The sequence below is a fragment of the Agelaius tricolor genome, unplaced genomic scaffold, assembly GCF_023055355.1.
Source record: "Agelaius tricolor isolate 1412-34295 unplaced genomic scaffold, bAgeTri1.0.p SCAF_26, whole genome shotgun sequence".
Taxonomy (NCBI): Eukaryota; Metazoa; Chordata; class Aves; order Passeriformes; family Icteridae; genus Agelaius; species Agelaius tricolor.
The window spans coordinates 833,001-857,915 of NW_027269286.1; positions in this window are offsets into that span (position 1 = coordinate 833,001).

The window sequence follows — 24,915 nt, forward strand, 5'->3', positions numbered from 1 at the left end:
TAGCTTCTCTATCTTTCCTAAAAGCTGTTGAAGGTACTTGTGGTACAAAATAAGATATACTTCTTTCCTTAATGTATACTCAATGTTATTAAGCCACACTATTTTATTGCTTCTCTTTATTTCATGTCTTGGTGTTGCAGCACTTAGAATCTCTCTGTAATAGGAATTTAATCCACTTTCACCAGAGATTTTCAACAGCATTTACAGTAACCCTTGTTGAATTATTTTCGTCCACATTTCACATGAATGCTTTCCCTTTCCTACATGTTTGCTCTAGGCAAACACAGAACACTGACTTACACTGTGAGATCCAGCTCTCAATTTTATTTAATGGCTCAAACATATTTTCCATATTATGTTGTTCATTATATCTCAATGTTTGCTCATAGATTCAGCCACAGATCCAATCACTACGTGACAGAAGTGATAAAATCTATGTGAACCACTTCCAATACATACAGATAAAATGCTGCTGAAAATACTTTTTTTGCACAGGGAAATTTTTTGAGTAAGCAAATGGGGAGGATCCTTCCCTTTACATGCAGCAGAAGTGCAGAATGCTGACAGGCTCAGTATTTTATCATGTACAGTTTCACACTCTCAAGCCTCTGAAATCCCAGTTAGAAGACTGGCAGCCCAGTTCTCAAAGCAAATATTGTGCTGTTTCTGACTTGCAAAATTGAAGTCTCTGTCGTGTTAGGAGAAAGAGGTGGTAGTTCCACACTTCATAACAGGGATGCCAAGGAAACTGCTTGCTGAATTCACAGGAGAGCTGCTCTGTGATCCTGCAAGCTCCCAAAAGAGAAAGGGTGCCAGACAAGCAATATTCATTGAGCAACAACGTTGGTGAAGGATCTAGAGCTCCTATGAGGAGCAGCTGGGGGAGCTGGGGCTGTTTAGTCCAGGCTAAAGGAAGGAAGCTCAGAGGGGACCTTGAGTACCCAGTTTTTACTTGAATTGGTAACTGGAGACACGCAGAGGTTACCTCAATATAAGACATCCTGTGACAATCAGAGTAAATGCTTAAAATCCAACCAGCCTATTTAGGGGTCATGGGAAAGTTAAATACATTTTATAGACAAAAAAATTATAAATTTTAGTAGCAGAACTGGAGACACAAAATAAACATTCTTTAGAAAAACTATGCCCAGGACACCCAGTGAGAAGTTCAGAGGATGTGACAAAGGGAATTAAAGGAAGCAACGGGAGAATTACAGTGTGTGCACATGATGTTTAGACCTTCACATGATGTTTAGACCACACAAATCAACATGCAAGTCCCATGTCTTGTACATTTCCTTGCTTGGTTCTCAGGGTGGCTCAAACCTTACACTGCACCTGAAGAGGTTCTTGACTTCCACTTACAGAGCTGAGAGGTGCTTCAGGGGTCCACCCCCCAGACATTTCTTGTGAGATCAGTCCATTAGGCCTGACCATATTGACAATAATGAAAAAAAGCTCATCAAGAGTTGTCCTGGTGCATTTCTCAGCACTGCTCTCTGTGCAGTTGACACCTGAGATCAAGCTGGAGCTCTCTCAGCCATTGCAGCAGCCATGTCAGCCTTGAGCTTCAGGCCAGCTCTGGCTCCAAAGCTTGCAGGCAGCCCACGGAGCTCAGGCTGTGAATTACTTCTCTGTGTGGCTTCTGCAAAGTGTCGTACATGGATTTCACTTCCTTCTGCTATAACAACACAAAAGCTGCTCTTTGAATATTACCCATCACACCCTTTTTAAACCTATATCTCAGGCTTTAGCAACTGTCAACTATCATTTTGTCCTTTCATTTCACATTATCATTTTACTTCCGATTGTTAAGCACATCAAAAGGTCACGCAAGATGAAGCATTGCTGGTCTAAAAAGTAGGTGGAAAATACTGAAAACCCTGGCAAGGTACAGCAGATTAAACTTTCCAACTCTGTCATTTTCTGCATAGGAATATCCTGGTGCTGAACTAAGATTTTGCTGAAATCAAATCAGTGTTCAGCTGGTGAAAGCTGGTTTTTGTTTAAAGCACCTAAAGACTTTTTAAAAGGTCCATCCAGCAAGAATTTGTATTTAGCAGCAGTCGTCTGGGGCAATTTTTCAGTAGCTCTCCTTGGGAGAAATCTGTCAAGGCCCTTGAAAGTCAGTGTCCTGCATTAGTGTGTGCATCCACACTTAGGACTGAACAGCATGGTAAGTAACTGAATGAACATACCAGTAAGCAGAATTAATTTTTAGCCACTTTTACAGGAAAGCACTTTGAAGTTTCAAAAATTGGTCTTCCCAATTTTAAATTTGACTCCAAAATTAGTTTTGTGAAATGAGAAATTAAACAGGCTGGTTTTATAGAGGAAGATCAATAGAAACTCAAATTTGCTGTCTCTGTTTTACATTAAGAAAACATTGCAAGTGAAAAAGATTGAAAATATCAACTCCTTATTCCAAAATTCCATCTCTCCATTCCACTTCTCCATGTTTTACCCTGCATTAATTAAGACACTGATAATCATATATTTTTCCTTGTCATATACTTTAGCCATTTTGCAACCTGGATAAATGCGGGTATCAAGGATTTGAAAAGGGTGAGTTACAGGGAAAGGATAATCACACTGCTTTATGTACGTTATTGAAATCATTTGAAGAGCAGCAGTGAACCATGGAATAAATTTATTTTCTCTCTTTGCATCTCAAGATTTCTTCACACAAGAGATTGTTATAGCTCAACAGAGAGATGAACAGATCAAGCAAGAAGAGTGGTATGCATTGGGATCAAGCAATTTTCTGTTCTTATCAGAATGATTATCTTATGATAATGCACCATTAGTGATGGGGTTTGTGTCTGCAGTTGTGTGCATTTGCACAAACGTGTGTTTGGCTCATTCCTAGTTATGCCTACTGGTTCATGATCATTAAAAATAGATTCCACTAGGGAAATTACAATTATGTGCCTTAGCCTTGACATTTGAGGATGCAGGAACAACTCTTCAGTGATGCATTTTTTGTGTCCTACCTTCCTTTTGCTCTGGGGCACCTAGACAAGAAAACAATTGTAGCTTGAAAGCTGCTTAGTCCATGGTAGCACAGCAGCCAATACCAGTCTGAAAACTGGCAAACCAAACTGGGCAGCCAAAAGGGCCAACCATATTGTGGGTGCATCAAGCACAGCAATTCCAGCTCTCAAGGGAGGTGATTTTTCAGCTCTGCTCCTCACTGGTGTGGCCTCACCTTAAGAACTGTGTCTCATTTTGTTTGCCACATTATAAGAAGGGCATCAAACTATCAGAGTGTGTCCAGGGGAGGGTGACCAAGGTGGGGAAAGGCCTTGAGGACAAGACTTATGGGGACAGCTGACACCACTCGGTTGGCTCAGCTGGGATGAGAGAAGGCTGAGGAATGACCACATTGCTGAGCAGTGACCTCAACCCACACCTACACTCCTGAGCAGTGACCTCAACCTACACCTTCCTCCAGGGGGGCAGAGGAGGGGAAGGTGCTGATCTCCTTTCCTTGATGACCAGTGATAGCACATGAGGAAAGAGAATGAAGTCAGAGGAAGGTCAGATTGGACATTAGGAAAAGGCTCTTCACTGAGAGGATGGTCGGTCAGTCACTAAAAGCAGACACCCCAAGGAAGTGGTCACAGCCACAGACACAGACAGTTAAAGGAGCACCTGGATGATGCTTTTAGTTATATGGTTTAGTCTTCCTGCTAGAGAGCAGGAAGTTGGACTCCATCATCCGTATGGGTGCCTTCCAACTCAAGACATTCTATGATACTATGAACCTCCCTAAGTCTGCTGTTCTCTGTGTAGAAGTTATCTCCAGTTAGAAATATTTGGGCTGTTCAGTACAAAAGACTCATTCTGCCTTTATTGAAACCTCACAGCCTGTGGCTTTCAAGATAGGCCCTCAGCAGAGATGTGAAGCTGTGAAACTTCACTGAAAACACTGTATGAGAAAGGATTTGTCACCACTAGCAAGGGCAGTATTCACTTAGATGAAAATGTATGCAACTGTTTTCATTTCTTTCCACACATATTTAGTGTTATTTAAATTGAACTCATGCTACTGATTGCTTCCAGGGGAGCTAATGGAGCAAACATTATTTGGACCATACTAAATGGAAACATGGCATGCACTTTGTTAATGGACTGTGCAGATTTTTGTGAGGCAGAACTGAGGAAATCAGTGCACTGCTATTTCTGACTTTGCTGGATGGATGTTTTTAGCATAATATTTGCACACCAAAAAGCCAAGTCATACAACTGTAAAGTGTGGCATTCAGAAAGGACACTGAGAGGTTTGGCTGGGGAATACTGTAATAAACTGAGTGAACAGTGGATGTGTGCAACATAGTTTAATGACATCAAACAGTTAACAAATGAGGTACAATGGGCTTATCATTTCTTTCCTATCCAGCTGTGTTGGAAGTAACTGCCAGCTAGTCTCACTGAAATTTCTTTTTAATGAACTAAAATCTCCAGTTGTGAAAAAAATTATAATAACAACAATCACAAGATTAATGCTGAGAGGGGTTGATTTGGCAAAAGAGAAATCTTCTGCTCATTGTAGCATAGCTCATAGACTGAGACAAAAAGTCTGAATTGAAACATCAAATACTTGAGATAAGTCTGAATTGAAATATTAAATTCTTGAGATAAAGCTCATGCATGTCTATATGTGAAGATGGTAAAATTCAAAAGCAAAGCAGAAATTTGTAGTGGAAACAAGCTTTTGAACAGGTCAGTCTACTCCAGTGAAGTCAATGGCTAAGTATGAGACTAGGATGGAAAGTGAAGATGCAACATGAATTTAAGCAGGAAAAACAATTCCATTCTGGGTGAAGAACACAGGTTTTAATACTGAAAAGGTGGTAAAACCATCTTATCTTGTGCACCTTTCTATGAACAAGAACTGCAAAGCTGTGTCCTGCCCTTTAACCAGCCTTATAATAGGCAAGTCTTGGATGTCAAGACACCTGACATACCAGCTAACCATTTGCTGAATTTTCCCCTGGCAATCACATTGCAGATAACTCTATTTTACCATCTAAACACTGGCTACCATGCTGAATTTCTCTCTTCATTAATCTTAGCTTTCCCAGAGACAAGGTCATGGGTTTTTCAACTATCTTGCAGACCAGCTCTGCCTTTACTCTAGAATTCACTGTTTTGGGCTAAGTAGGACTCTGAAATTCTGTAATCAGTGAATGAGCTGGTGATGTTAGTATAGAGTACTATAAAACGTGCTTTTCTGTTATGTGAGTCCAGCACCTGGCAGAGAGTTCAGAGGGTTGGGTGACAAGACACAGGCTGAGCATGAAAATCAAAGAGCCTAGTATCAGGCCTAATTCCACCTAGAGCTACAAAAAAAATGCATCTGGCTCATTTATTTTGCTTTCCATGTTAATAAAGCTGCAACTCATTATGTAAACCATATGCCATCTCCTCAGCTGGATGCATTATGAAATCATATGAAGAGGGAAGCTTGATTTTTTTTCTATTAAAAATGGGAACTCTTTTTCTTTTGCTAAAATCCCTTTTCCCTCTTTTGCCAATTTGCATTTAGTCACAGTCTCCTCAAATCCACTTCTTATACTTTAGTCAAAAATGTGACTGAGGATTTCCAAAAGAGCAAGGGCAGAGGGAGGGGAGAATTGGCAGGAACAAGAAATTATTTTCTCCAGAATTTCATGATCATTTTTTAAGTGTTTCTTTTGATTTCTCTTCCTTACACCCATGTAAAGTCCCTATGCAAGCAAGAACAGATGTTGCAACAAGCAGAGTTCACCCTTTGACCCTGAGATCTCATTGCTTCTTTTCTCTGGTGCATGTTTAAATTTAGAGTGAAAACCCTACAAAAATGCATGGGGGTGGGGTGAGCTGTGAGGCAGGGGAAGAATTTAATTTTGGAAAGTCTTCCCTAGCAAACCCTCTCCAACTTCCACTTGTCTCACTTTATTTGTGAATGTCCCTGTCCCAGAAGCTGAAGACAGCTGAAACGCACTCAGATAACACACTGAGTGGCTCTGCATCATGGTACTCAAGTGCATAAATTAGATCTCCTTCTCCAAAATTATTTTCAGAAGATGTGACCAGTTGTCATTCCTACTGTGCATAGCACATTCCAGCAGATGTCATCCCCTTGTCCGCAGTAGCCCCACGCACAAACCCCTCTGCAGAGAGCTGTGTCTTAGAGACCTCCAACTCTTTCCTTCGCAAACACAAAAAGTTTTTACTCACCAGCAATGACAAAAATAAATGGAGACAAACCCATATTTCAAAACTCTCATTCTTGCCCTATTTTTTCATATTGTTTTTGTCATCCTTTTTGCACAGACTCTGCTCAAGACCCCCTGCTGCCTCCTGACCATGCTCCCATTTCTGCCCATTGTGGGATATGTCCACTGTTCTGCTCCCAGCCAGCCTTTCCCAGCTCCCTGTCCTTGGCAGAGCCAGCTGGCTGGAGGCAGGGTAGGCCGGGCAGGCACAAAGCCAGCTGCCAGATCAGTGACAAACAGCTGGCAAAGTCTGAGGACCTTGCTGAGAGTGGCTGCTGGCTGGGCTGTGCAGGGCTGCTGGCAGGGGCTGTAGCTCTATGCTCTTGGTTTGAAAACCAAGCCCTGCTCCAAGGAAAGCAGCGCTCCTGAACAGCCTGACTTTCTCACCACTCCTTGCTTACACTGCCAGGACACCCCAAGTGCTCCTACAGGAGCAGAATGGAGGCTTCCTGAATGCTGTGTGACCAGCACTCTGAAGAAAACTGGCCAGGAATCTTTCAGATGAGCTGCCTAAAGGCTCCAAGAACATCTCTGCACCTGGTGCAGGGACCTGTGAATATTTGTACTCTCATAGCTCCTTTCTCAGTGCTGGCTTTTCTCTCTGTCTGCATTGCTTGTAGTCAGAACCATCAAGCCCTGTTCAGCTCCGAGAAGGAAGTGTTGCCATCCTTCCACAGGCCTCCTATTTTGTGCTCCCTTTTGTGCTGCAGACCAGCACTGCCACTGACATGCAAGCTTCGGTCCTTGCCCCTGCCAGAATCAGCTAATGCTCCCTAGCAAAACCCTCTCCAAGAGCTGCAAGAAAATAAACAAGAAAACTAATGCAATTATAGCCATTATATCTCAGCACATCATTTTGAATTTTTTCTTCCCTGGTTTTATTTGTTCAGAGGATGTTTTTTCTGGGGAGATTGCTTCTCAGCTAAATGCTCTGTCAAAATTTCTCTCAGCAGCCATAGTTTTTCACTCTTTTCCTTTCCTCTTTATGTTTCTTTCCTTATGTCTAAAGTTCACCTCCCTGTTCTTTCTCACAGATGTATCTTATAGCATTTGTAGATGTAAGATGTGTATCCATCTTAACCTTTCAAATGCCTTGTTTTCTAGCAACTAATATATGAGTTTCAGCTTTTTACATCTGTACAAAATACAGTTCTCTGAAGCATTTAAATTTCTTAGAATATGGATTCTGTTTTTCTGTACATCCCTTGTAATAAAGGAAAAATTAATCAACATCTAAAAGATGCAGAAATGTACCCTGGAAGCTGATATTCTATAAACCGATAGAGCACTTTTCAAGAATGGAGAAAATACCAGAGATTAGAGCTGGCAGATCTCCATTGTGTGGCCACTTACTGTCACAGAATCCAGCAAGAGACAGCTTCTGCCATTTCCTTTCAGTTTCTCTGTATAAATCTGCTCTCACCTAAAGCTTGACCACATGACAGTACATACTCACATTAAACTGATTACTTTTGTCTGAGCTGTATTTAGAAGAGGCAGTTTTACCTTCCACATAAGAAATGTCCCTTCTGGAAATATCCCCATTCACTTTAGAAGGAGCTGCCTTCACATCCTTAACAGACCCCTGTGTTATGTTAACTTTGTGATGATAACGAGGCAAAAGAGCATCCAGCCTAACATCTGGATTTGAACTTCATTAAAATGTCCAGATAAGATAACCAGACATACAGAGATTAACCTAAAAATCTACAGGTTTCTGATACTATACATCAAGTTAAAATTTTACCATTTCTGAGCAATATCAGCCATGCTCCCAGATTTACTTCACCAACCTTTAACTGGTTTACAGTTAACCAATCTTCAGTGCCATACAAGGGCCAAGAGTCAGTTCAGGACCTGTTGAGCTGCTGCTCCCCCAAAGTCAGAGTGCAAGCACAGAAAATACAAGCAGCCACACTTCTGCAGGGAAATAAATGTCCTGGCTGAAGTGATTTCTCCTAGCAATATTTAGGCCTTGCCCTTCCTGCAGATACAGCATATGTCTGGGGAGAAGCTGTGCGTCTTGAGAGTGGGGCTATTCCAAGGAGATCCCAATCACCTTTCTCAAACACTTTTAAGATCACAGAAGGACTTGGACCTGAGATAAGCTCAGAAGGGACTTGCTCCAGTCCTGGGCCTGGTGAGGTCTGGTTAGCATATTCTGGGTAATGCATCCAGACAAAACTTCCCAGTGTGGCAAACTGTGAAAATATCACTCAAAGTTGTGGGACAGATGGCATCTGCAGCCATTGAAGGAGTCTGCCCACTGGGGCAAACTGGGTAAAGAAGCAACTGCTTGCCTGTGGCCACCCAAACCACACCTTGAGTATGGCTCTGTGGATTCCTGAAACTTGGATTGTAAATAAAGCCACCTGATGGGAATTTGAGATAAGATAAAGGGGGTACTGTTGTCCAAGTGTTATCCCAGGCATAAGAAGAAGGAAATAAGCTGGGGGAGCACTGATAATGGAAAAAAATAAGGAAATCCAGCTCAGCTAAACTGAAAGCCAACTGTGCTGAAATCAGTTCCAATGAGGCAAAAGTTAATTCCAGCAGGGGAGATTGCCCACAACCCACCAACTCAAGGAAACCACCAACTCAAAAGAAGAGAAGGATTGAGCACGCAGACCAATTAGCATTGGAAGCAAGAGGATAATTTAATCAATAGAATGAGAGAACTGTGTAGCAAATGAACATTAATTCCTTTGTTTGCTAAGATGTATAAATAGTGAAAAGTCTGAACAGCCTTGGGATCCCCACCACTGAGAAGACCAGGCTGAAGAAGGATCAATGGGGCCCCACAGGATCCATCAGTGGTGGGTATCTTCTAATGTCTCTTTCCCTCTCTCTCTCCCTTCCTTCTTTCCTATTTCTTTCTCTCTCTCACATTTACTGTTAAATAAAATCTATTGTACTCACTTTGGCATAAGGTCTCATTTGCACCTTAATTCAGGCAGAGGCAGCTCTCAATAAATCAGATCATAACAACTGTAGGCAAGTTGGACTAGTTAAAGTACTGAGCATCCTGCTTGTTGATTCAGCAAGCTGTCTCCACAGTCCCATTGGAGCAAAAGAAGTATGGCTCTATTTCCTCCTTTCTCGAACCCCACAGCTGTTGGGTCAAAGGATGCTTTAAATCCACTAATAAAGCAAAACTGCATAACAAAATCCAATCAGATGCATTTTATTAATCTCTTGCAGAAGATGCTGACATCAAAAAAATGCAGCTTTGTAGGCATTTTTATTTTGAAAATTATGCTAAAATAGAACAAAATAGATAAATCAGTCAGAAAAGCAATTGTAGAACTTCAAGAAGGAAAGCAGGAAAGCTTCTATGCATGGATATGACCCAAAAGGATTTAGAAAGTCTCATTAAAAGGAACAGGATGCAGCATTTCAAATATTTCACCATCTCTAGCTTTGTGATAAAGGTTTCAGGAACTCACAAAATTAAGCTGTTCACATTGTTGGTTGCACGTCATCTCTGAAGCCACAAGGAAGTACCTATCATCACATTATTTTTTTCCTCTCAGTTTTGTGGTATGCTGTTGGACTGCACACAGGAATGGAGACCAGAAGCTCCCAATTAAGTATTTTCTGTAGGAGCATACACAGGTTACAATGATTTCTGAACAAACAGAGATCCTTAGACCTAAAAGCCACAGGCAGCGTCCTGCTGTGCCAGGTGTCAGGCAAACAAGGATGGCTTTGAAAAGCTCACAAACTGAGGAACACAAGAAATGGACCTTGCAAAAAGACAGCTAAGGGATTCCATCAAAGATTAAGACTCCTATGGCCAGCAGGGTACCAAATGGTCTCAAAGGAGTAACTAGTGGGAAACTACTCTGTAAAGCTCTAGGGAAGTGCTCTAGGAAAAAATGGGAATGGGATGGCAAGACAAGTGAATCAAAAGGAATCATGCCATTTTTGGCAGCTTTCATGAAAAGCAGTGAAGACTGTGGGACCACTCAGAGGATGCCTAATAGAGTTCTATTAGAACCCAAAAAATACCCTTTTGACTTGCATAAACTTGATTCAGTCTTTGTCCATACTGGCATTTTCACATTGTCATCTTCTGCCACATCACCCACTACGATCTATCTGTCTAACTTCACTTTTTCATCCATATTTTTGAACCGTCTACACTCCATAAACTGACCTAGGCAAAAAAAGCTTTTTTAACAGATTTCTATTATCCCTCTGAAATTTGCTTGCACCTGTGAAACCAGGGGTTCTTTATATTTTTTCCCATTTGCTGTACTTTCATATTTATATGTATTAAATCTAAAAATGAAGATTATAAAAGCGTCTACTGAGTTTGCATTTCTGTTTCTGAGCACATTCTCCATCTGTTACTTCTTGCCCATGACACGAAAATTAGGAACTCACCTCAGAAGAATGTAGACCTCATGGATTCTACTTTTATCAATTTCCCCCTGATTCTTTCCATTATTGTCTCAGTAGCCACACTCCTTTCTCCTCTTAATTTATGTTCTTAAAATAGAAATCACAAATCATTAAAAGTCATGCACAGCAAAAGTACAGTTATACAAGGAGCCACAGCCAAATATTTAGAGAAAACCCCCACGTTGATATAATAGAAAACCACAAAGTTTATCAATATTTTTCCACTGCTATGATTCAGTGAATATGATTCCTGAGACTTTTCACTCCTATGGCTTTCCTGCTTAAAGAGAACCTCTATGTGAACAGCTGTCAGAATCACCCATTGCCTTTCCAATTCTCATTTGCTGCATAGCACCATGTGTTGCTCACCTAATGAGCTCCTCAAAATAAGTTGCTGCAAGTTTCCTCTCCATAGATGGATTTTTCAGCCTTCTCTGACATTTTGCAGTTTTCCTGCATGGAGCTTTTTATGAATTCACCACCTTTTGCTCTCTAAGGAGGTATGTTATTTATATTGTATCTATTCCTCAACCATTACTTATTTGATTTTACGCTTTCTGACAATTTGTTTCTCAGCCCACATATATGTATGCTAATCTGCCTAGAATATTTTCTATTTCTGTACAATTTTTAGTTCCCACAATTGCATCTCTTCTACAGATTCATTCAACTCCCTATTCACTATCAACATCTTGACACTAGCAAGCAGCCATTCACTGAAATTTTTTTCCCATGACTTAATTTGGGAATCAGTTTTTCCCCATTTCCTTTGTCTGCCTGTAAGTTTAAGATCTGAAGGTTTCCTCTGAAACAGCCACACTAGCCTAAGCTAACTGAATTAGCCTTCCTTACATCCTGCATCCTAGTGAACCTCCCAGTCCAGAAACCATAAGGAACCCCATCCAGGCAGTAGATTCGGGAACAAAGCCTCCTCTAATGAGGCAAAAATATCAAATTAATTGTATCTAATGACTTTGAAGCCCCCAGTAACAATCACAGTACATGGAAAGACCTCATCACTATCTCTGCTATTTTACAATTTATTTCTTTCAGGCTCCTCAGATTAATACCATCTGCTCCTGGTAATTCACTGCATTTGTCTTTCTCAAGTTGCTTCTTAACTTCCTCCTGAGAGACTGTAGTCTCTCTTAAGGCCAATGTCTGGTTTCCCATAGGAAATGCCCTCTGAATAGTACCTACCATGGAAAACACAGATGCAGGAAATTTGTTTGACTTCACTCTTAGCTAAGACTCCTTTCCAGCTATCATGGCCTATGATGCACGATCAGTTGTGCAATTTTCTAAACAATACCAGGTAACTCTGAGTACTTTGTATTGGAAATATTTTTTATATTTTAGACAAAGCTTTCCTGTACTTATATGGCACAAAGTCACTTTATGGTCTCAAAGTTTCTTTTATAGTGTTTATTCCCAACATTTATTGGGGTAGAATATTTCAGACGAAGAACAGGTAGAATAATAATAAATATTTTCCTAATTTTAACAATTTTTCTTTATGTCCCCAAACAATTATGTCTCCATAGAAGAATGTCTCTTGATTAGAAGTAAGCTGAGCCTTCTACATTCCTCACCTAAATTAACTCCTGCAATTACATGATGAATCTTTTCCTTTTTCCACAATCTCCCAAATGAATTATCAAATAATCAGTTGCTTATGCTCTCAGTAAACTACTCCAACCTGCCATTATGCAAAGGCCAATGAGGTGGTGCACTAATTATGCATTGCTAGAGCTGCCAGTTTAGTAAGTATCTTACAAAGGCATGACTTTGGCTAAAACAACAGCTTGGGTTTGAATGTCTTGTATGGGTGCTGCTTGTTCAAACAGAACCAATAGCCTGAAATCTCACTGATTCAAGAAATTATGGAGAGGCATGCAAATTCTGCTGTCAAGCCAACAAAGCAAACAAACTAAGACACAATGGGATTAAAAGATGGGATAAAAGTCTGAGATCAAAGAATCCTCGTCAGAAACTCTTATGCACCAACAGTCACTTCTCATGCAAAATGAGTTGTAACTATACTGAAATCAGACAGGTAGAAAAAGCAATCCCCAGAACAACCAGAATTGTTGGTTTCCAAGGGGTTTACAGCATCAAATACAATTCCTTATAATACCGTTATAAACAATTTGGAAACTAGCAAATGCTGCAGAGAACAGGTGTAGAGGACTTCCTGCAAGGATTTCCAATTAATAGGCAGCTGTATTCTGCACTTCTGCTTTACAGCACAGCAGACCCAACAGCAGTGAAACCTGTTTTCTAATTATGATGTGCCAAGTGGCTTAATCAGTTTGCAATCTTTCCTTTTCAGGTAAATGAAAACATGATCAAATAAACATCAAAATAAACAGTGTACAAAAGGTAAGAGAGTATCCTCTGAACAAAATAATTCAGGTCCAGGTAATGCTGAACTGTCATCAACATCTTATGACAGCGTGTAAAGAAACCATCACACAGTACTTTTTTTAGGCTTGAAAAAAAGAAACTGTGCAAAGATAATATGTAATGAATACACTCATACTAATGCCACCTAATAGCTATAAGATACCTTTTTGTACAGTTTCAGATATGATATACAGTATTTGCTTCTACAGTAATTATAGTATTTAAACTCTTGATAGTCAATTCTTGTAGAATCCTAGAAAATTCTTTAACAATGTAGTCAGTTGTGTGCCTATGATCTTACCAAATATTCCTTGACTCACTGAGTTTCCATTGATTTGTTCAAGACAGGTGGGGCTCAGAAGGATTATAAGGAAATTAAACTGCAGATTGTGTCAATGGTATGGCCATAACAGCCACAAAAGACAGAATAAACTTTTTGAGAACCAGTCATGTCATGACTTACTGGTGACTTCTATTTCTACCTACTACCATTTGAAAATGGGATCATGCTTTGAAGCATACAGAAATATGCCTTCAATCCTTTACTAAAATTATTCTTTGGAGAATTTCAGGTATTACCTTAAAAGCTTCTTGCTCTTTTTAAAAGGATTTGAAAATTCTATTTTTGCAGGTTTTCTGGGTATTTCTCATCATGCAGAATAGCTGCTGATAGTACAAAAAAAAGGAAATAGTTTGTCATTTCTGTTGGTATGTGTTGTCTTTCAATTCCATTGAAAATAACTCTTACTTCTGTATTGTAATAATGGGTGTAAAAATAGTGCATGTTCACCTGTATTTATCAGTTACTTCTTAGCACATTTTTATTATGCTTTTTTTCTCTCTCTCTTCTGCCTGAAGAAAGTAAGTCAGGGTATGGATTAACCATTTTAATTTTCTAAATGCTTGACATGAATGCATCCCTTCCTGATGAGATAACCTGAACAAAACACTTTACAAAGTAAGTAATTCTTCTGTTGTTTAATAACTACTGATATATGTAGATGACTTTATCGTACCTCCTGAAACCTCATCAGCCATTGTCTAAAATATTGCTGAGATTGGGGATTTTTAACTGGTTTTGCACTTTGGTTAGAAGTCATAATTATGTTTCCATAATAGTACCCAGGTGTCTTTCCTGAGTTAATTTAGGATACAGCAAGGCGTATGACTAATTAAAACTTCATTTAGAGCCAGGTACTCTTGAGAGCTGTGCATAAATGACTTTATGACATTTTTAAACATACAGAAAAATGATCTGTGGGATAGCTTCCACGTCTCTACTGCCTTACAGGCAATTAAATTAAAAAATATATATCCTTCTCTATCTTAGACTTTTAATTGTATAGAATAACTAACATTAAAGAGACAACTTTTTAATGTTAAAAAAATAGTAAATGAAGAAGCCGTGACCCTCAATCTAAATTAACTGTTTTAAATGTTGAGGCAAATTTTGCAAGAGAAGCTCAGAGAGGAGACTATGCAATGGCATTATCAAAAGCTAGACTGGTCTTGGATACAGTTGCTTGGTTCTTACTTATAGACTCAGCTTACAAACCCTGCAGGTAATAAAACATGGCTCTGGAAGAGAAAAGGAGTATGAAGTTATAAATAGAAATTCACTGTCAAATATTTCTTCAGCATCAGTGGAGACGAGGCACAGACGGAGAGGAGATTAAATCTACAGGAGACCAGGGGTATATTAATTAGGTGTCTGATATTGCAGAACACGTCTGGGGTGTACATAACCAATCTTGTCCTGGTGAATTGATTTTCTGATAGAGTCTTGAAGTCTAGTGGCCAGTATCCTAGATAAAAATCTTTACATCTACACTCCTTAGTAAAATCAAGAAATAAGAATCACATTCTGGGCATTTATTAGATTTAGTTTAAATGCTAAATTCTGCTATGGCAAACAGCCACTTTCTCTAGAGTTACTGAATGTACTCCCTATCAGATCTAAAAGAAACTGGGTAAAATCTTTATGTAAGCATGCTGGGACTCCATAAAAGCCAAGTGTTTGGGCAAGAGAGAATTTTTCATCTGATCTCCAAGTTTCCTAAAACATCACTGTCTTCACTGATAGAAGATAGAAGAGACAGAAACTTTTGTGTAACTTATAGAAAACACAGATGTGCTGGGCCTTGTTAATACTGTGGTTTTCTCATGCCTTTAAAAAATGTAAACATTGATAGAACTAAGCAAAAGCTGTATTAAAATAATCTGAATAAGCTTTCAAAGTCAAGTAGTGAAAATAAGGAAAATTGAGGCAGCCTCCACTCAATCCCTCTTATACTTCTCCCTTACTCTCCATACCACCCTAAGACAATAAATCATGCAGACTGCATTGTAATGAAGGGAACAGTCTTCTGAAAATTTGGGAACCATTTGGAAACAAACTGCAGTTTGCATGTGCATAAACACTCATTGATAATTTCTCCTTTTGCAAATTATTTCCCAGCACTTACTTACAAATCATGTTTGTTTCTTTTTCCTAGCAGCCTAGTGATTTACTTCTCCATTGCATGCAGGTAGAAACTAATATTATTTTTGACTCGGAGTGGAGTTTTCTTCTCACCCTTCCAATATCTCTTTGTCTCTAAGCATATATGTGAAATCAACGAGTAATGTAAAAATAATTGGTTTTATTGCCCCTTAAAGAACACTGCATCAGCAAAATGAGACAAAAAGAAAACTAGTAAGAGATTCAAGTTCAAATCTTCTATATATAGAACCTTGTATTGACAAATGTAACAGGAGGATGGGGCAGGAAAAGACAAGTAAAAATTGTATGTGAGAAAAAGAAATAATGAGAAAATTGTTACATTTTGAGATGAAACCTCAGCTGCTTCTACCAAGATTTCTACTTACATACACAATAAAATTTTCATTATACTTTTACCTCTGACTTTTTAAGAACTCAGTGATGAGGTTTTTATTCTCTTGTGTAGCATCTACTGTGACAATGTCTTGCTTTGTGGTTGGTGCTCCTGTGCGCGGCTTTAGGGCAGTAGCAAAAGCTTCCCATATCAGATTTATTCCTAAAAATTTTAGAGAATTTTTTAGCCAACATAGACAACATCAAAGTTTACTATATGATATATAGATTCTCCCCCTCAGTTCAATTTTATCTTCAAGTAGGTTCCACAGTCTTACTGGAGTGTACATATGTATCATCAGCGGAACAAACCATTGAGTATACAATTATTTTATATACTTTAATACATGCTGGGTAGATCTTCACACAGGTATATATCCACTAAAAGTCTCCTCTGAGAAGAAATTCCCTTAGAACAAAGAGAGCTGGCTTTCATGAAAATTCAGCTATAAGCTGGAGTCATAGCAAAACAGTGTTGTAGCTGAGAGGAAGCCACCAGAAAACTTGAGAAGCTGGAGCATGTATCTCAGCACAGTTTTTTCTGTGTCTGTGTATCACTGGTCCTTAAGTAGCCCAAGTAGTGGTCAGAAAAGGTAAGGAGGCAACTGCTCAGCTGTTCAAAGTTTGAATTCATTTAAGTGTCATGGCACTTTACAGGTAATGACCACATAAATTGTTCTATTTTCCAATCCCCAAGCCTGTGTTATAGGTACAACTCCTGTCTATTGGCTCTGTAGGCCAGATCATCAATAGCCCGGATGAACTCCTAAAGCCAGTTTTCAAGTTTTAGCCACAGAGTTTTGCCAATCTATTCAAGTAAGAATACACACACATTATATATACATATATAAAATATACATTCTATAATATATGTGTGTGTGGGGGCACATACATGTGCATATAAATATACACACATGGTTAAGTATAAACATATTACTTGCAAAGGAGCAGCAAGGGCAATGAATAGAAGAATTATACTTATTAACTTTTTAATTAATATGGACTTGAAAAGTTTAGGGAATTTTTTAAAGCGGCACTGAAGTCAGTAGTAGTATTTTACAGCTATTAGTGTAAGATCTTGTTGTGTTTTCCTTTTAAAGGGGTTGTGCCCCTTATAGTGTTTTGTTTTCATAGCTCTTTAGAACTGAACAAACCAGAAACTAAATTAAATTCAGCTAAAACCATTGTAGTTAATCTAGGTGTGAAGCATGACATGAAAAACAGAATTTGGCCCAGTTTCCACATGAAAAAATTATCAGCCATGGATGAGTCACAAAAGTCAGCCCATGTCTACTAGAAACTGGTGAAAGTTTATTTTCCTTATGAAACTTGTCTAGGATTTGGGGGATCTTTTATTTATTTATTTAGTTAGCTAGTTAGTTAGTTAGTTACTAGTTAGTTTTTAAGGAATGAAGATTTTAAAATCCCTAAAATACTTACCTACATTATTCTAAATCTCTTAGAATCTGGGAAGGACTATAAATATCAATCATCTTTATATTTGGAGATACAACAGGAACCCAATCTGAAAAATTTCTTTAACAATAAGAAAGAGAAAAAAAAAGACAAAGGAAGCTCTCATGAAGCAAATGTCTTTGGAAACCTCAGTCTCATACTAGTGTAGATGTTCTTGAACTTGTATCTCAGTTACGAGGAGGTGCACACATGAAAATCTTAGAACTGCATTTCAGTAACTGAAGCAAGCAGCTTCATAACTCAGCTTTATCATTCAGATCAGCACATGAGACAACTCTTCTCATCAAAGCAATATATCAGCTGAAATGAAAGGTCCCTTGATAATTTTATACTCTTTGTGTGCAGAGGTCTACCCTTTCCCTGAAACTGTTTGTAATCCTCTTAAATTTAGATAATTTATAGCTCCTGTCCTCAACATGCAGTAGATATTATCAAAAATAAACATGAAAAAGATTACTATAAAGTATGGTTTCTTTACTTTTCTGTAAATGATTTATAGTTATACTGTAAAAGTGCTGTTAACATGTGGGACAACAGTACTTGGGATTTTTCCCTTTGTCAACAAATCCTTAATATTTCTGTAAGGACGCTAAACTAGGTAGGATGTCTGGGAAAACACAAATTGCCACTGCAGCAGGTCAGCATCCTGATGCTTCATCTGGCACAAGAGGAGCCATTTCCTGAAGGTGAGACTCTTTGTCTTCATGCATGGAATGTGTTTTGCATACTGCAAGGGTCAGACAGAATGAGACTTCCAAGATGAGCAGGGGAGGTTTCCAAGAGACCAGTAGTCAATGGACAGAGGTGGCAGCAATAGAGGAAGTCCCTGGAATGGCTGAATGTGAGCCATGAGGAAAGGACCCTCCGGCAAAAGAGAGAGTTATCTACACATCATTGTTATTTCTGTTTGTCTGACTCTGTCACTAGGACTTTTATTACTTGGGAAAGCAGTTAATTACCATGGCCCAGATGTGAACAAAATCTGGCTCTTCAGCCTTCAAGAGCTTTTCAATCTCTCAGAAGCATTCAATAATAAAAAGTCTTACAAAGCATCTCTGGCTAACTGATCACTGGCCACAACTTGCCAGTCATGGCTTGTTGACATCAACTTGTGAAGCAAATAAAGCACTCTGAGGTACTCACCCATCTGGCTGCTTCTACAAAACGTCTGTACATGTACTAGTGGCTTGGTGAATATACGAAGATATGAAGCATGTGTTCCTCCCCCCAACACCTAAAATAACCTTTACACATGTTAATTAATTACTGCTTCTGGATGCCTTAGATCTTTGCAATAGCAATTTAGTATAAAATGTAGCAGAGGATAAAGGAAAGACAAGGACATATAAGGCAGTGCCTTAAAGTTGTTACCTTTAATTATCCCTAAAATTTGTTATATGGCAGTATACAAGCAAGGGTTCTTTAATGGGAAGCTAAACAATAAGTATCCGAAAAAGAATTTTCCATCAAGCAGCTAGGTAAACAGCCATCTCTGCAAAAAAGAACTTAGAATGAGGTGTCAAAAACCTCACTATCCATGGAGTGTAGGTTTTGAGCCTCTGGAAAGCCTAACCATAAACATTAATGGAATTTTGGGCTTGAGGCTGAGGTATCCAGAAACATGGGAGGTGAGGTTAGAAAGGTCTGGAGAGAGCAGTACTGGCACAGTGGATTGCTCGACTCAGCATCCCTTACCAGTCATGGAGCACAAACCTTGCAAAATGGGCCACCCATGGAGCTAGGAAGCTCAGGCACAGCTGCCATTAGGGTTAGGATTCAGAGAGCCATAAATCCCACAGCTCCAAGAGCCCTGGGGCTGGGAAGGGCATGCCAAGAGGTGCACAGTTGTGCACTAGCATTGTTCACCCCTTTGTAGCCTGGGACATCCATGATGCTGGGGACCTCAGCCTCAGCCCTGAGCCATCATTAGGGTTAGAGATCACAAAACTACAGAGGTTGCAGCTCCAAGAACATTAGGGCTGGAAAAGGCATGGCATAGGCAGCACATCACTACACCAATGTCATTGCCTCCACACTTTTCCAAACAGGGCAACCAATGCTGCTGGAGACCTCATCCTCAGCTCCTAGCTGCCATTAGGGTTAGGCTTCAGGAAGCCACAAACACTATAGCTCCAGGGACACTGGGGCTGGAAAAGGCATGCCAAGAGGGGCACAGCACTGCATCTATGGCATTCATCCTAACAATTTTTTCAATTTAGCACACCTGTGGTGCTGAGTGTACACTCTCCAGCTGCCATCAGTGTCAGCATTAGGTTTCAGAGGTCCACAAAGACTAGAACTTCAGGAACACTAGGGATACAAACAACATGCCATAGGGAGCACCAACACTGCTGTTGCAATGTTGTACTTCTGGATGCAGTGAGAAAGAATCAGGAGAGACAGATCATCAGTCTAGGGCTGGGGCTGACCCTGCCACAGGCCAGGGAGAGGGATGTTTGCTCTTCCTTCAACTCAGGCTAAGCAAAAACACAAACATGCATTTATTCATAATATTCAAAGCAGACAACACAGCCACAAATGTTTATGAAAGATGTAGGTAGAAAAAATAAAAGCAAAAATATGCTTGATCTGCTTATACTAAGGTAACATGAGAAAGTTCCCTCATTCCATTATTCAGTGAATTTGCTGTTTACTTCCTGATGAGATGACAGTTTCTGCCTTCACCTATGCTTCCTTTTTGAACTGATAGCGCAGCTTTTGTAGCCAATGCGTCTTTTCAAACCTCCAAAATTATAAAGACTGGCTTCATCTTTCACTCCTAAATGCTCTTCTTTTTCTGTCTGAACTAGGAGACAGGCTGTTCACCCTCATGAACAGAATAAGCCAAAGAATTTTAGAATAGTTTGTGTTGGAAGGGACCTGGAAGATCATCTAGTTTCAAACACCCTGGGCAGGAAGCCTTCCACTAGACCAGGTTGCTCAGGGCCCCATCCAACCTGACCCTGGACACTGCCAGGGATGGAACATCAACCACTTCTCTGGGCAAACTGTTCCCATGCCTCACCATTCTCAGAGTAAATAATTTCTTTCTAGCATCTAATCTAAACCTACCCACTTTAAAGCTATTGCCCCTTGTTCTGTCACTACATGACCTTGTCAAATGTCCCTCCTTGTCTTACCCCAGAAGGCTGCTGTAAAGCTGCTTCCCAACTGTAGCAGTGTTATGCCAACCACCATCTACTATGCTGCTTTATTAGTAATTTCTTGGATCAGTAGTATTCCATTAGTAACCATAGTACTAATTTTAATTACTACTATAATAATAATACAATTATTAATAATAAAATATTAATTGAATAGCCATTGCTGATATGAAAAATATGTTTATCTATGAATAATTTTTTAAGGAGTGCTCCATTAGAAGCCACCTGCTGCTCATAACTGGTGAGCACAGGACTGTGACTAAATGAGGTCTAAATCCTGTGTCTTCTCCCTTCAGCAGCTTTGTGCTGGGACTCAGTGAGGAATGCACCTTTTATTGAACCCTGTGTTCTCCATAATTTTGTTCTCAGAAACCTCTGTGCTTGTGGCACACTGGCTGCAGATAATTCATTACCAATATTTGTCTAGAGGAGACAGCAATCAATCAGTGAGGCAGCAAAAACACATTTTGGATGGCTGCTCCTGAACCTTTGCAGAGAAAGATGTGACACATACTCATAGATCTGCATGTGGATCTGCAAAAGGAAGATGACAATGAGAAAATTAATCTCTATGTTCTCTGCTTTGTAGGTCCTCATTGATCTAGAAGAAGCAAAAATCAGTTTCATTGGTTATCTGTTTGCTTTTACACAGAAAGATTTAAGTACTTCAATTATTATTTTTCCCTCTGTAACAAAGGCATATTTTGTTGCACTCATTTAATTGTGAGACTGAATTTGGTGCTCTGATCTGTTGACCACCAGGAGATTACAAGACCGGGATTGGGGCTCCTTTTCTGTTAAAGAGCATTACTGAAGGACAGCAATCATTTGCTCAAATTGGGTTAAGGTCCAAAATAACTTTTGTCTAGTGGTTCAGATTAGGTATGTAGGCCACCTCCTACCTCAAAGAAGGTAAAAAAAAAAAGGGCACAAAGGTATAAGACATGCTTAAGTAATACAATTCTGAACAGAGTCAAATGCTCCCATGTCTGTGTTATGTACCTATTGGATCATGCTTCCAATATGGAGTGTTTACTGAAAGCCAGAAGAAGAATTCTTGTCTGCTTAATCCATCAGCTGATCAAAAGGGTAACCAAGAACAAAAGGAGGGAGAGAGAGGGAAAAGATGCACTAATTAAGCAAACAAGCAAGAAATCATTTAAACTAGAAGTCATCAAATTAGCATGAATAATGGCAAGCTGAAGTGATGGCAACCTAGTGGCAGGAAGGATTTCAAAGTGTTGGATATTGTCAGTCTATCATCCTGGAGATAAAAAAGCAGAGTGATTAATATTCAAGAACTTGCTTTTGAAGCTCTGGATCATTCACATCCCCTACACAGTTTTTTCCATATAAACCAAATGAAGTCTCTGGAGAAGGATTGAATTACATAGCAGGTTATATAGATTAAGAAGTGGGAAAAGGAATGGTGAGGATAAGAAGAGTTTCTTAAAATGTTAAGTTCTTGTAAATGAATTAAAGAGAGACATACTGCTTAAATTAGCAGAACAAACAAAGCAAAGAATGGATAGAAACCTCAAGTAGGAATGATTCAGCCTGTAAACCTGAGGGCTCAGCAGGAAAAACAGACAACAGAGAGAGAAACCAACTTAAATTTAAGAGGAGCTTTAACCTGAATTACAGGAAAAAAATCTGACTCAAAAAGTTATTGGGCTAAAGACAGGCTGCCAAGAGAAATAGCTAAAGATACAATTATCAAAGAATTTAACAGTAAGCAAAGAGCATTGACAGGCTTGTAACATTTCTGTATGGGATGAATTCACCCTAATAAAACCCAGACTAGACAGAGATGTGATTCTTTACAGTCAAATTTCTCTTAAAGCTGGAGTGGAATTTCTTTTACTCAATTCCAGTAAATTAAAGCACATCAAACAATCTTTCTTATACTTAAATGCTGCAGTGTGTTTGTCCTCAGAGTGTTTGTGCCTGGCCAGGTTTACAAGGTTACTGCAGGTTTCAGCATTGTCGTCTGACACATGCACATCATTAATGGCCAGGGCTGAAGCACTGCTTCTGTAAACAGCAGAGGGCTTGGGCAAAGAGCTTCCAGGCCCAGGTGCCAACGCCAGCTTCTACTGCCATATGGCATGGAGACAAGCAGCAGGGTCAGCATCTCACAGTGTGTTGCCTGGTTTCCTTCCTCAGATTGATGAGCATTAGCCAAGGAGCTGTTCATATAGGCTTGCAAGGGGGAGTAGCCCTTGTATAGTCAGCCAGTGTGGATTTTTAATAAACATTAAAATAATCTAAATGTGTCAATATTCAGGGGTTCAGTTTTCTGGATTTCCCCTCCCCCTCTTTTATTTTCTTTGTTAAAACTGAGTGGTAGCTTCTAAGGAAAGCTAGATGGAAAATCAATGTTTCTTTTGAGAAGAAAATTAAAATTATTAAACAAGAGAATGCTTTTATCATAAAAATACTTACAGGACTCAAATATTTAAGAGGTCTTTCAGCATTCATGGTAAAAAAAAAATTCATAACAGCACATTCTGTGCTGGAAACACCAAAATTATGCAACTCAACCTTGCACAGGAAGTCTAGTAGCAGTCATTTTCCCCTCTAATTTCAGTGCATCAAGATAGAAAAAAGGAAAGCATAAGGGTACTTCTCTCTTGCTGAAAAAGAGGAAGGACAATAGCAGTGCTTCACACTCAGTGATGAAGTAGAAGTAGGAGAAAGATGAGGAAAAGGTGAGGGTGTTGTTTCTTCCTCTCAGGGCTTTATTCATTTGTGTTGCAGAGCACTGAGATCGAGTCCTCCAGCTGCAAGTGGGAAAAGGCTCCTGACCGTCCATTGTACTGCCTGCTGCTCAAAGCAGCATCAAGCCAGCTCTCCACTCATCCCTTCAGCCACCATGGCCCTGAAAGAAAGGCCCTTGCAGAAAGGCAGCCAGGTACAGCCACCAGGTTGCCCTTTTGGGCAGCAGCACTGAAGGCTCCCATCCACCTCTCTGTGGCACAAGGGCCAACAGCTAATTTAGGCTTCTCTCAGCTACTGAGTTGCTGATTTTCACAAAATATCTATGTCCTTAACTATTTTTGAGAATTCTGCCTCTTCTCTGCAGATTGGTTGAAAGAACAGAAGTTGTGAAGGGAGGAGTGGGTGGGGATGACAGTAGGACATGAGGAGACAAAAAGAGGTAAGAGTTAAACTAACAGTATTCTGGCACTCAAAGTAGTGATTTATTTTCCACAGATACAGGCAAGTGGTTGACAGCTCTGGAGCACAGAAGCCTCACTGGAGTGTAATTTAAGATGCATAAAAGACAGCACACATGAGACTGAATGAAAGCCCTATGGGAGATTTTTCTTCCACATTTAGACTTAAGTAGGTAAGTAGGAAAGAGTTTAATTCTTGATTTCTAGCTATCCTGTTCAATTTTCTGACAAAGCTAAATCTCCATTACTTTCACACTCATTGGAGGGGTAAACACACAGCCCTGGTGTCCCAGGGAAACAGCTGCATGAGAGAACTTGCTGCCTTTTGTGGGCTCACACTGAAATAGTATGGCCATTTTACTGTAAATTCACATGGTTTTGTATCAGTTCACTTTCTCTTACCTTTTTCTTGTAACAGTTTCTGGAGAAGTACTTTTAATTTGTCAGGTCTCTCTCTCTTATGGTTATTTATTTGTGTTTTGGCTTTCTCAATCTATTATATACACACACATACAACAGTCTCCATCTCACTCAAGCTCCAATGACCAACTGAGTTCCTCTCTCAGGATTTTATCAGTGGCCTCAGGGCAGAACAAGCCACTTTTTGCCAATCTGTGTTCCCATACAGACACACAGCCTGGTCACTAAACCTTTCCAAAGGCCTCATTTCCACCTATAGCAATTATGATACGTTCAACCTTGAGTTCATGGAGGAACCTACAAGTCTTCCTTCCAAGTATAGCTTCTACAAGGAGCACAGGCTGACACTTGAATGGCAATTGGTGCATACTTGACACAAATTAGGCTACTGAGCACATTAACACACAGACAGTCAGTGAGTTAGCTGCTTAACAGAGCCTCTTGGGTTAAATGGGAAAGACTGCAAGGAGTGAAGACCAGATTCTCCTGACAGAGGGAAAGGGAAGAATATGATACTTTCTCATTTGCTACAGACAAATCAGAAGAAACTACAGTATTTAATTGCTAATAGTGTTTTCTTAGCGGCAATAAAAATATCACCCACAGTTCTCAAAAATTGAATGCAGAAAAACCCCAAAGTTTTCTGTCACACACAGGTGAGGGTAGGATTGTGTTTTTGTCACCAATGCATAAAAAATTGTGGAATTTGGGGAAAAAGAAAGAAA